Here is a 12736-nt window from a genome sequence, read left to right as displayed (position 1 = left end):
ACATTAACAAGTCCACGCGTTTACACATACGTGACACTTGAAATGCTCTAATACACACATGTAGTTAGTATGTGTCGCTACCTTGTGTCTCTCTCCTTTCTTTCTTTCTTTTTTTTCCTGTTTTTCTTTGGCTCTGCACACACACACACACACACACACACACACACACACACACACACACACACACACACACACACACACACACACACACACACACGATTAGATTAATAACCAACAATGTATACCTTTGGTAAAAATGAACTTAACTTTGACCAACAGCAACATTAAAAAGATAGTTACATGTTACAATAATAATAATAATTTAGTAATATGTAACACTCTTAGATGAGGGATATTGAGCATATATATATTTTTTATATTTACTTTTGATACTAACCCTCCAGTCATGTTTGAAGACATTTAAAAAGACTCTGCTTGGAATGATAAATTGTGTCTGATGTGTTTTTTTTATTTGTTAAAAATACCCTGAAATCCTCCCACACTAAAAAAAATCCAGAAATGTGAATATGCAAATATTTTCCCATCTTGCATTTTTCATCATTGTACATCTCTCCACCATGTGACTCTTAGTTTCTACTGGAGCCTATTGAGCTCAGCACTTTATTTCCATAAAACGAAGTTGGGTTTGGAGACATGATTTACAATATAAACACATAAAAAAAATAGGATAAAACACTTGATAAATCTCTGAGACGGTTAACAAGCTTTAGTTTACACCACTCGATGGGGAGCAATTAGTGAAATGTCAATTGTCAGCTCTTAATACAAACTACAGTTTCTCACAGAGGCTCTGGATGCTCCATCTATTCATGTTCAACCAAACAGTGAATAATGACTTCCTGGACTTTTCAACCACTGTTTGTGAACACTAGAGTGTGTTGCCACTCTGACAGCTAAGAATAAATCTTATTCATTGATAATCTTGTGGGGCAGGCATTCAATTTAAAGACCCTAAAAACTTTTTCTTAATCCTGCCAAGTTTCACTTTCACCTCAGAAATGTCTGTGTCTTTTTTTATGTATTAGATCTTCTAGTTAGATTTAAATGGGAAGAAAAGGTGACATCATACATTTCTGTGCATCAAGGCAAGGCTATTTATATAGTGCTTTTCATACCCAGGAGCAACTCAATGTGCTTTACATGAAAACAAACAGTAAGAATTGGAAGCATACAAACATACAATAAAAAAAAAAAAAAGTTAATAATTAGTTAAATAATAGTGAAAATTGGACAATTAAAAAAAAGAAAACACAATTATAATACAAATAAGAAGAGAGAAAAAAGAAAAAGCTAGACTAAAATAGAGTATAAAATATGAACGTGCAGCATAATATAATGATTTGCATTAAAATCATTAAAAGAACATGAAAGATTAAAATTTGCTTTAAAAGAGCTCAATCATAAGCACTTGAAAAGAGAAATGTTTTGAACCTGGATTTCAAAATGTTCACAGTTGGGGCTGATTTCACTTGTGTAATCAGTCACAAATGTGCATTATTACAATCAATATCTAATAAATGCTGGTGGGTTTTTTGCTTTAGGCCACAGCTACTTCCATTCATATGTTATGTCATGATACTCGCTACACCCAAAAAACACAAGTCAGTTTCATGCAATAATAATAATAATCACATAATAATAGTTTGCAACTCACACCTCTTATGTGGCATCTGTGACTTATAATAATTGATTAACAATATAGTGTCAAGAACCTAAACTGTATTGTGCATTCATTACTTACAATTATTCATGTGCTTCATCTATTATTAATCTTATTTTAATCTTATCTTGTATTATTGATCTTATTATTTTATTGTTTTACTTCTGTGTGTTTTATTATTATTTGTTTTATTTTATACATTATGTACTATTACTTCTGTATTTATCTCTATTTATTTTGTAAAGCACTTTGTAACATTGCGCTATAAATAAAGTTAAGTTAAAGTTTTATGAGATTTATTATTATTATTATTATTATTATTATTATTATTATTATTATCATTATCATTATCATTATTATCATTATTATCATTATTATTATTATTATTATTATTAGTAGTAGTATTAGTATTATTATTATTATCATTATTATTATTAGTAGTAGTAGTATTAGTATTATTATTATTATCATTATTATTATTATTATTAGTAGTATTATTATTAGTAGTAGTATTAGTATTATTATTATTATCATTATTATTATTATTATTATTAGTAGTAGTAGTATTATTATTATTATCATTATTATTATTATTATTAGTAGTAGTAGTAGTAGTAGTAGTATTATTATTAGTAGTATTAGTATTATTATTATCATTATTATTATTATTATTAGTAGTAGTATTATTATTATTATCATTATTATTATTATTATTATTATTAGTAGTAGTAGTAGTAGTATTATTATTAGTAGTATTAGTATTATTATTATTATCATTATTATCATTATTATTATTATTAGTAGTATTATTATTATTATTAGTATTAGTATTATTATCATTATTATTATTATTATTATTATTATTATTATTATTATTATTATTATTATTATTATTATTAGTATTAGTATTATTATTAACATTATTATTATTATTACAACTATTCAACTACATCAACTATTCTCTTTATTAACCTATTATAAATACTAATAGCAATAACTTACCAGCTATGGACACTTAAATACAGAAAAATATTTGAAAAATAATGTCTTCCTTCCTAATATATCTATAAATACATTATAGTGTGTTATTATTGTTTTAATACTGCATATCAATTCCAAATAGCAAGGGTTAAAGGGAAGTGTTTCTACATCAGTGTATGATGAAATATATGCATTTTTTTGTATTGGGCCTGTAAAATAATACTTTCAAATACAATAAGTTAGTTGGAAAAATACATACTGCTGCTTCATGATGACACAACTTGAGTGAGTGCAGGACAGCTGCTTTAATACTACTAATAATACTTATAATACTATTTCATAAGTATTATTAAAGATATTAAAGATAGAAGTCATCTCGAGTCTTTCAATGGATTTTGGCTCAGTTTTATTAAGGTTTATCAGGCTGCTATTCCTTTGATGTTGCATTTTTGTTTTTTTTTGTATTCCTATGATACAAAAATAGACCAATAATGCAATTTTTTTTATTTGAATTCTGTGTAGTATAAATCACACAAATTGTATCTTGCATTAGGCTCAGTAAGATCATTTTCTTAAGCTGTGTAGAAAATGACAGCTTCTTTCATTCTCACCCACTCCTGGCCTTTATTCCGCTCGCTTTCCTTCTCCTCTGTCTCGTCCTCCTCCTCCTCCTCTCCTCCCCTATTCTCCCTCTTTATCCTTCTCCTCTTCGCGAGCTGAAAAGAGACAGGAGGGAAGAAACGAGAAAAAACAGGCGTGAGAGTGAATGACAAGGAGGAAAATGTAGAAGAACGTAACGGAACATACGGAAAGAGATAAATAACGTTGAAACTGTGGGACGAGAGGAAAAAAAATGAAGAATGGGATGGATGAATATTTGACACAGTGAGAGAGAGAGAGAGATTTACACACACCTGTAATATGTGTTGATATACTTTACTCATCTTCTCTTTCTTAGTTCTGTACGGCTAAGCTGCGGGGGGGCTCGTTTCCTACCTCTTTCTTACTCCGACCTTACTCTTTTTCTTCATCTTCTCTCTGGCTTAGAATTCTCTTCTTCCTCGACCCCTTTCTTTCCCCCCTCTCTCTCTCCTCATCCTCTTCCTTCCCTCCCACTGGGCGATCCGTTGCAGACATGCCAGTTCGGTGCTACAACCCATTTAGGGCCCTGCTGCAGTAGCCACCGGGTAATTGGAGCTGGAGCCACGACCGGCACAGAGAACATGGGACAGGGGGGTTGTGTGTGTGTGTGTGTGTGTGTGTGTGTGTGTGTGTGTGTGTGTGTGTGTGTGTGTGTGTGTGTCGGTGCATGCAGAGCCAAAGGAAGACAGCGAAAACACACAGAGAGAGCAAAAAAAAAAAAAAAAAAAAAAAAAGAAAGAAAGGAGAGAGACAAAGGTAGTGACACATACTAACCGCGTGTGTGTTTGAGCATGTCAAGGCTGCCACGGTGCGCCAATGCGCTTTTCACACAAACTATAGTGTTCAGGAGAGGGAAGTTAAATGGAAAAGAAGGCAGAAAGCTTCACACGCACACAACATCAGCTGCTACACACACACACACACACACGAGTCTGGGGCAAAAAAATCTCAGCTGCAAGAAAAAGACTGAGAAGAAAAGCAAGCATATCAATCACTGCCTTATTCACAACTGATCATGTTTGTTTAAGCACACAAGTGAAATGAAAAAGATGAATATGATGAGGTCACATCAACAAGTCTGTTTTGTTTAATAAAGCCACTTTTCATCATAAAATCTGTCAATCAAGACAAACTGAGTCAGTGACATTGACTGGCTGTTGCCTTGGTGTGAGTGTGAGTGGAGAGCCAATCACATTTCAATATTCAATATTGTGCTTAGTTTTGTTTAACAGTGAAATGCGTGTGGAATATTTCACTATTTCATTGTTAAGTGGGTCAATGATGGGTTTTTTGTGTGTCTATGTGGTTTAGTCAACTTTAAAGGGGTTAAAATGTGAAAATAAACGTATGAATAAATTGCACACATTCTTTTTTTGTGGACCCAGCATCAAATTTCTGCTTTGAGAGAATATATTAGAGGATTATGGCAAACATGTCTAAGTGGTGTAACCATAAAAACTTTGCACCAAATAATTCAACTTGCTTAAAAACAGTAAATTGTCAATAAAACACCACATCAACTAGTTTGGCATGATCTTACATTATATCTTTTTATATTAAATAAAGGTAATGGAATACAATTGTTCTAAATATTACATTTAATCTGCTGAATCATGAAAACCGGGAAGAATTTCAATTATCATTTTTTTGTGGTTACACCATTTGACATTTTCAGGAGCATGCAGTCTTAATTTTGGTAAAAAAAAAAAAAAAAAAAAAAAAAGATGATGATGATGCAATTTTTAAAGATATTTTTGAATTACTCATCATGCCAACCCTTATTTGTCACTGTAACAGTAACTAATATTTGATCTTATTTATGTGTTGCATATTGAACTTGGATCCACTAAAAAATACCCAAATGTTGCTTTAAACTGATTTATTAATAGCTACAATTAAATCATATTATTTTTTTTTATCTTTTAACTTATATAATATCATATAAATAAGTAAAAAAGTCAAGTCACCATTTGTCATGGGGTAAGCCCGTGCCCTGTAAAGTAAGATGCACACTTGCACATACACACTGCATAGACACTTCCATTATTAATTAGATGAAGCTGGCTTGGAGATGTCTGTGTTGTAGTGAAGCGTAGCATGAATTCACATCTTCATCATTACTTCTGTTACACTTTTAAATAGGATACAGGAAGTACCATTTGTTCAAAACATTTCTGTTGATTTTAAGTGTTAAATGAGAAAAACTAATTAAAACTAATTGTTTGTGACCTGTTGTGCCAAGATGTTGTTGTTGTTGTTGTTGTTCAGGTTTGAATGCTGTTTTAAATATCTATGGAAGGATGTACGTGCTTAAAAAGTGATTGAGTATGTTTTATGACCCGGGTTGTAAATATTTGAGTATTTTGTGGACCGGGTGTTAATCTCCTGTGAGATAATTACCAAATATAAATGAATGTCTCTTAGTAGGACCCAGCTGATAAACAAAGGGGTTGTCTGAAGCCAATGTGGAGAGCTGCCAAATTTAAAGGGGCAGTTAACAAAATGACACGGACAGAAACGGAACCAAAACATACATGGTCAATAATGGTCTCAATGAAAAAGTTATTAGTTGAAATACATGTAAAGCCACTGTAACGTGCCACTGTAATGCCAAACAGCTGCCAGGAGTGTGAATATTATTTTTACGATATACGTTAATGGAACAACATTTTAAGACAAGCTACTTTTAATACATGTCGTGTTGCACTGAGGCAGCAGCACTGTCACTGTGGCATATTAGAAAACTGATTGAAAGACTTTTAGCCTTTTGCTCAGTGAAAAAAAAAACAAAGTGTCAGAGCTTAAACGTCTGGTGAATAAAAGGCTACAGAGAAAAACTCTTAGGTAATCACTCACATAAACTGGAGTTAAGATGTTTTATGGGTAATATACTGAGGTGTCACCAGGCAGTCATTTTGTCTTTCTCTCCCCCACCCCCCCATATTTCATTTCCACTTTGTGCTTTGTAATAAAAGGGGAAGGAATCAGCTGATCAGATGCACAAAATGAATCTAAATCTGGGAAAAGTTTATATAGATATAGATACACGTGCACGCGTTTTGACGAGCAGACTTTAAATTGGTCCAAATCAGATAAGATTCAATGTGACTGCGGTGCATTTACACATGAAGTCTTACTCTTTCGGGTTCTTTGAAGCTCGATGTGAGACTACATTTTTTCTTAACAATGACAGGAATTCTAGTACATGCCGCTCCTCCCTTTCAGATCCGCATTCATCTGAAAAGTTCAAATTCCGAATCGAAAAAAAGAATCCTTTTAACATCTCACGGTAACACGACATGAAGACTAACAAACATAAATAGGGTGATAACTCATCCAGACACTTCAGACATCACGTTCCTCCCTTCTCCTCCCCCACTTTGTCTCCCCCATCTCTTCTTCCACTTCCTTCATCTACACCTCTTTTTCTGTCTGGTTTGCTTTCCCCCCTCCTCCCTCATCTCTTCTCTAATGTGTCCATCTTTCTCTCTCTATTCAACACAGTAGGGGGAGAGCTGCATTTGAAGCTCATTAAGTAAAGACCTACAGAGCTGTGTGTTGTGGCTGTCTGGATTCTCCTTACGCATTAAGAATTTATGACATATAAGACAAATATACATGCCTGCTTGCTTCAAAACATAACAGAATTGAAATCTATTACAAGGAATTTATTGATGCTTTACTGATGGTAACAGGTTTGAATGCTTGACCCCTACAGTGAGGAGATCTCGTGGCTCCGTTATGCTGTGGGGGGCATTTTGCTGGCATGGTTTGGGTCCACTTGTTGCCTTCCCTAATACAAAGTAGTTCTGAGTGATCACCTTTATCCTATGATGAAACATTTCTATCCCGATGAGAGTGGTCTCTTTCAGGTTGACATCCGTAGAACACGAGGGGTCACTCAATGGTTTCATGAGTATGAAAATAATGAGAATCGTATGCTATTGCCTTCACAGTCACCAGATCTCAATCCAATTGAACACCTATGGGAGATTTTGGACTGACATGTTAGACAGCGCTTTTCTACCACCATCATCAAAACACCAAATGAGGGAATATCTTTTGGAAGAATGATGTTCATCTCTCCAGTAGAGTTCACAGACTGTAAAACCAATGCAAAGAAGCACTGGAGCTGTTCTGGTGACATGTGGTGTACCAACACCTTACTAAGACACTTTTATGTCTGTATGTGATAACAGTGTCCCGACAAACAACCCTATCATCAGACAAGAACGTCAGTATTTGGATGATTCTGAAAAAAACCCTAGATCATGTTTAGTAAAACATTTTTGTAATGTCCAATGTTTTTTTAAATTCTGCTTTCTAAATGATCTGCACATGGCAATTATACAGTATGGTTAAGGTTGGGGAATTGTGATTATTGCAAAACAACTAAAGTTAAGTGAGGCAATGAAAACACTTGGTTAAAGTAAAACTGATGAAAAATGAGAACTACAAGCTGTGATGGAATGCATGAACTCGAGGAGCCGGTTGCACCAGCTGTTCATTTGTTCAAACTTAGCTTAGTTATAATGCAAGTGTTTAAATGGAGAATTACGCATTACTAAATTAAATCTGGTTGTACCACACAAACTAGCTCTTGCAGTTTTTACATAGAGATTGGTTGTTACTAAATATTTAGGCTATCGCTGCAATTTGGAACTGTTGTATAAGCTAGCTAAATATGCCAAAGGGCAAAGCTAATGTTACGCTACGTAGGCTACTTACTTGCGTAGCGTGCCAATTTCGACAGGTAGTGTCTCAAATCAAACATGGCCATTGCTCACATATCAGAAATGACGATTAGCTAGTTAGCAAGCTAGCGTTAACATTCAGGGTACCAAATCATTACATACTGCTAAATTAACCCTTTAAAGCTACTAATAGCTGATATCTGACAACAGTATAGTGGTGCTTAGTGCAAAAACACATTTATAATGCATTTGTATAATATCTGCCAAACAGATTACACTGAGTGGAGCGGGTGACCGTTCCAAGATGGCGGCCCCACGGCTCGTCAGCGCCAATAGGCAGTTGCGGTCGATGCAGCGTCTACTCTTTATTATGTCTATGGTTACAACGTCCTCAGCTGTCATTTCCTGTTTGAAAAGTGGTCCCTCCCCTTCCATTACGCAGCTAGGATGGCGACCGTTGAGGGTGAGAAGTGTCCATAGTTCCACACTCAACTTTTTGACTGTTTTGAGTGCAACCATCCAGGTACTCATAGTGCACTGCATTTTTCCATACTTCTCAGTGTGAATGCACTTATGTAAACAAAATATTAAGTGTAAGTACAGAAGTACACAATTTGAGACACGACATTAGTGACAGATTTATGTTTAGCAAGTGCAACCCAGTCATGGTCTGCATGAAAGTCGGATGTGCTACACACTCATTCCCTACCTGGGCCTTTGCACACTTACAATCTACCTTGCTGCAGTACATACAGTATAGAGTACACTACTCTACTCTAACTAAGAGCATATAATCTGTTGTTGTAGCAGCTGAGGGTGAACCCACTTTGTTCTATGGTGGCCTGGATGATGAAGCATTCAGCACTCTGATGAATTGGCTTCTCCTTCTGATCACCAGCAATGGGCAATGAGAGCAACCAATGATGAAATCTATCCTCTGCATTACCGGTGTCAGAATCTCTCTTTCATTTCAGTGTGTAGATCATCATCATATTGTTCATCATCAGTGTCGCTGAGGTATTGCTTTTTTCAGCTTATATCAAAATGTTTTAAATCCACTTTCAATGTCAAATGATTCATATCTGTTGCTTACATCTCACATTAAGTGCTTTACCCTGTGGGCTTTGTTTTTCCTGTCCATTATCTCTCACTTAACAAGTGGAAGGGGATAAATCACAAGTGTGTAAGTATGCGTTTAACACTGAACATTACAAATATTATGCAAAAACACCTCATTAACAGTGCAGGAAGAAAAACACTGACACAAAAAAGGAATGTTGGTACAATAATGAAGGATATACAAGCAATATTGAAGTCAGAGTGTTTCAAGTTTACCGCCTCTGCAAAATCTGCTTCACAATTTATAATATATAGATGTGGATAGAAAAAAAATCTATAAAAAAGCGCTCTAGAGTAAGAGCTCGATTTTCCACAGAAGTGAGAAAAACAGCCATTTTTAGCCACTTTAAGGGTATATAATGTAGGTTTTCCCTAAAAAAAAAACGTTTATTCCGCTGTGTTCGGGATGCTTCTGGGCATCAAGCTTTGGGCATTGAGCCCTTAGCCAATGACAGTGTGCAGGGTGTGAGGTGAGGACTAAACGCATAATAACCAGGTTACATTGCTGTCTCTGTCTTTCTCCTCTATCCCCTCTGCTCTCTGTCTGTGTGTCATTAGATCATTAAGAGCAGCAGGTCTGTGTATGGAGACAGGGCCCATGACTGACAGGTGCCCTGAAAAATGATGAGCACAAAAGTTTCATTTTTGATTAACCTGTCATCATTCATCATTAATATACATTAAATGAATATTTTATTTGCATCGTACTCATTAAAATTGTTTCTTTTTCTTAGTTTTTCTTATTTCTAGCCTCTGTATTCAACAAACACCACAGTCTGTTAATGTGAAATGGTTTGGTCCTGTCTCCAAAGTGCAGTATTTGTTAGCGTTGAATTACGAGTGAGGAGCTGCGCTATACCAGAGTAATGTCTCAACAGCTTCATAAAATACAATCAGGGTTCCAAAAATGAAAAACAAAGAATAGAAAAACAAGAGAGAGAACTGAGAGGGCGACAATATGATACCCAATTTTTCATAAAAAGGTGGGTTTAGTCCATGAGTGGTGGATCTGGTGGATCTGTTAGTTTAGTTTACAGTGAAAAAGGTTCATGTTACTTTTGCTCCCCTAACATTAGTTACTGCTCATATCTTTACAGAAAATTCAGAGTGTTGCATTTCACTCCTCTTTTACAGGTAAACTTCTGGCAGCTATTCATACTAAATCAGTTGTCCCTGCTCCTGCTGCCAGGGCCAACAGCAGCTCTGTCCCCCTATAATAATGAACCAGCCCTACCTAAAAAGGAGGTGAGCAGCATTGGGAATTTCTTTTTATTATTATTGTGAGAAAAAAGAAAATGTATTGAATCCTTTTCAGTGATAAGAATTGGTTTTATACTTAGCTGATATACATACTTAGTTCAAAAATGTGCTGCTGATTTTATAATTTTGTTTGTGTTATTTTAAAGATGATAATGGTCATTTATTGTTATTTAGGAGGTTAATTTGTATTTAAGTTTATTTTATGGTTTTCATTCATATTAAGAGTATTTTCCATTTAAGAATTTACCATTAAGATGACATTTAAAGTTGAAAGTTTTGAATGGGTCAGTTTGGTTTTGCAGGTGGGGTTACAGTAATTGTGCATGGTTGGCGTGGCCTGTGCCTGGTGGTGGGGGCCCAATGTGATATCTTTTCATGGGGCCCAAAATCCCTCACGGCACTCCTGGTTGGAGATGTGGTTGTGTTTATTTGTGCTTTAGAATGTATTTTTGAACATTTTATTGATCAGATTCACAGCTTTGTTCTCTACAGCACTACTTGCTCTCTTCATTCACTCTCTAGCTTTCATGACTACGGTTGCTCCCTCTCACTCGCTTGCTTGTTGCCCTGGTTGGAGGGGCCAATTTTGAATGCGGTGCATTTACAAATGCCAACTGACAAATCCTACATAGCATACCTTTAATACACTATCTGTGCTATCTGCAATTGAAGTGCAGTTAAATGTCTGCAGCTAAAATGAACACAAAACCAAATGGACAGCATCTGTCCATTCACAAAGTGTCATTTCATTTCATTAATCCTTGCTTTCTCTGCTTAATATTCAGATGAAGGTCTTTTCGCTCGTGTATGAATGTGTCTGTGCTGTGCTGCATGTGTGTGCCCATCATTATTCCAGTATGTGTGTGTGTGTGTAGGTGTAGGTGTAGGTGCGTATAGCCATGGGAGTTGAAGATGGGGAGAGTGCAGGTGAGAAGCTAAGCTGACAGAGATGGACCACTTCACTTACCTGAGATGACGGTTCCATCGTTAATGATGTTACGCACATCCGGGGGGCCAGTCTCTCTTTTTTCTCACACACACACACACACACGCACGCACGCACACACACACACACACAGATCCGCAATATACATATAGTATATGCTCACCAACCCGGCAGATGGCAGACAAATGAAGACAAATAAATGTGCGCACACACATATGGCACCAATATTAGAGTATGTTATTAACAACTTAAAGCAACAAGGACAGCTCCACTTTAGAAACCTAATTTAAACTGTAATCACACCTATATTACCAACACACATACACACATAAGCAATCCTGCAGTTACCAGCTGTGCATTTTTGAGTTAGAGGGAAAGACACAAAGAGAGAGAGAGAAGAGGGGAAAGTGGAGTGGAGCTTAACACATTATATGATAATGTGTTAGGAAGATGTACTGGAATGATCTTCCGGGGCACAGGTGAATTCACTTGGTGGTATTTTCAGTAGGCAAGGTGGAGGATGCAGTCAAGAGTGCTGAGTTCAGTGTGTCATTTTATGATTATTTTGTATTTGTTTACCATTGATGTATTGTAAGAGCTGGATAGGGGGCCACTGCTTAGCCTCAAGGCCAACGTTTCCCAGTGGCCACTTGTGTTACTGCAGTGAAAAATCCCACCGGGGTCTAGGGGTATAAGACACCCTTAGGATGCGAGGGATCCTGGGTTAATCCCGGATGAGCCCCCAAAATTATTATGACCACAAAAAGGTCTAAGGGAAGAGGGAAGTAATAACTAAGATAATCAGGGACAAAACAAGAGGACAACTGATGTAAAAGTACCAAAATCTAAGATTGAGTTAACAACTTGAAACAAAAATGATAATCCACAACTCGGACTTCACTAAAAAGGAAGGCGATTTAAGAAAAGTAGCAACAATAACCACTAATCACTAATCACTAATCGGGAGCACTATCTCAAAGACACACACACAAGCAACAGCCATAAAGCTGCCGAATGGCCGACTGGCACCTGGCTAGGAGCGGCTGGAGATTTTACGCTGAGGCTGATGGCAATAAGGCACAGCTGCGGCCACCAACGGAGGAAAGGGGAGGGCAGTACCTGGCGTGCAGAGAAAAAGAAAACAGCACCAAAAAAAACAAACACACACCACGGCATGCGACACAGCCCAAAAAGCATTTTCCACATAGACCACCACTGTAAAAGAGATGTGAGCATGGGAAAAAAAACAAATCATCTGTCATCAGAAACAGACAAACTACAAACTTTTACTCCTTTGGTCCCTCTGGAATCTGAGTCTGGAATATATAGGAAGTGTGTGTACAATCTTAACCTCTAACTCTGTATATTGAAAGCAGACTCTCTCCACCCTGCCTCCCTTGGATGCTGCCTGGC

Source organism: Scomber scombrus, chromosome 6 (assembly GCF_963691925.1).
Source record: "Scomber scombrus chromosome 6, fScoSco1.1, whole genome shotgun sequence".
In the NCBI taxonomy this organism is placed as follows: Eukaryota; Metazoa; Chordata; class Actinopteri; order Scombriformes; family Scombridae; genus Scomber; species Scomber scombrus.
This window is presented reverse-complemented; position numbering follows the sequence as displayed.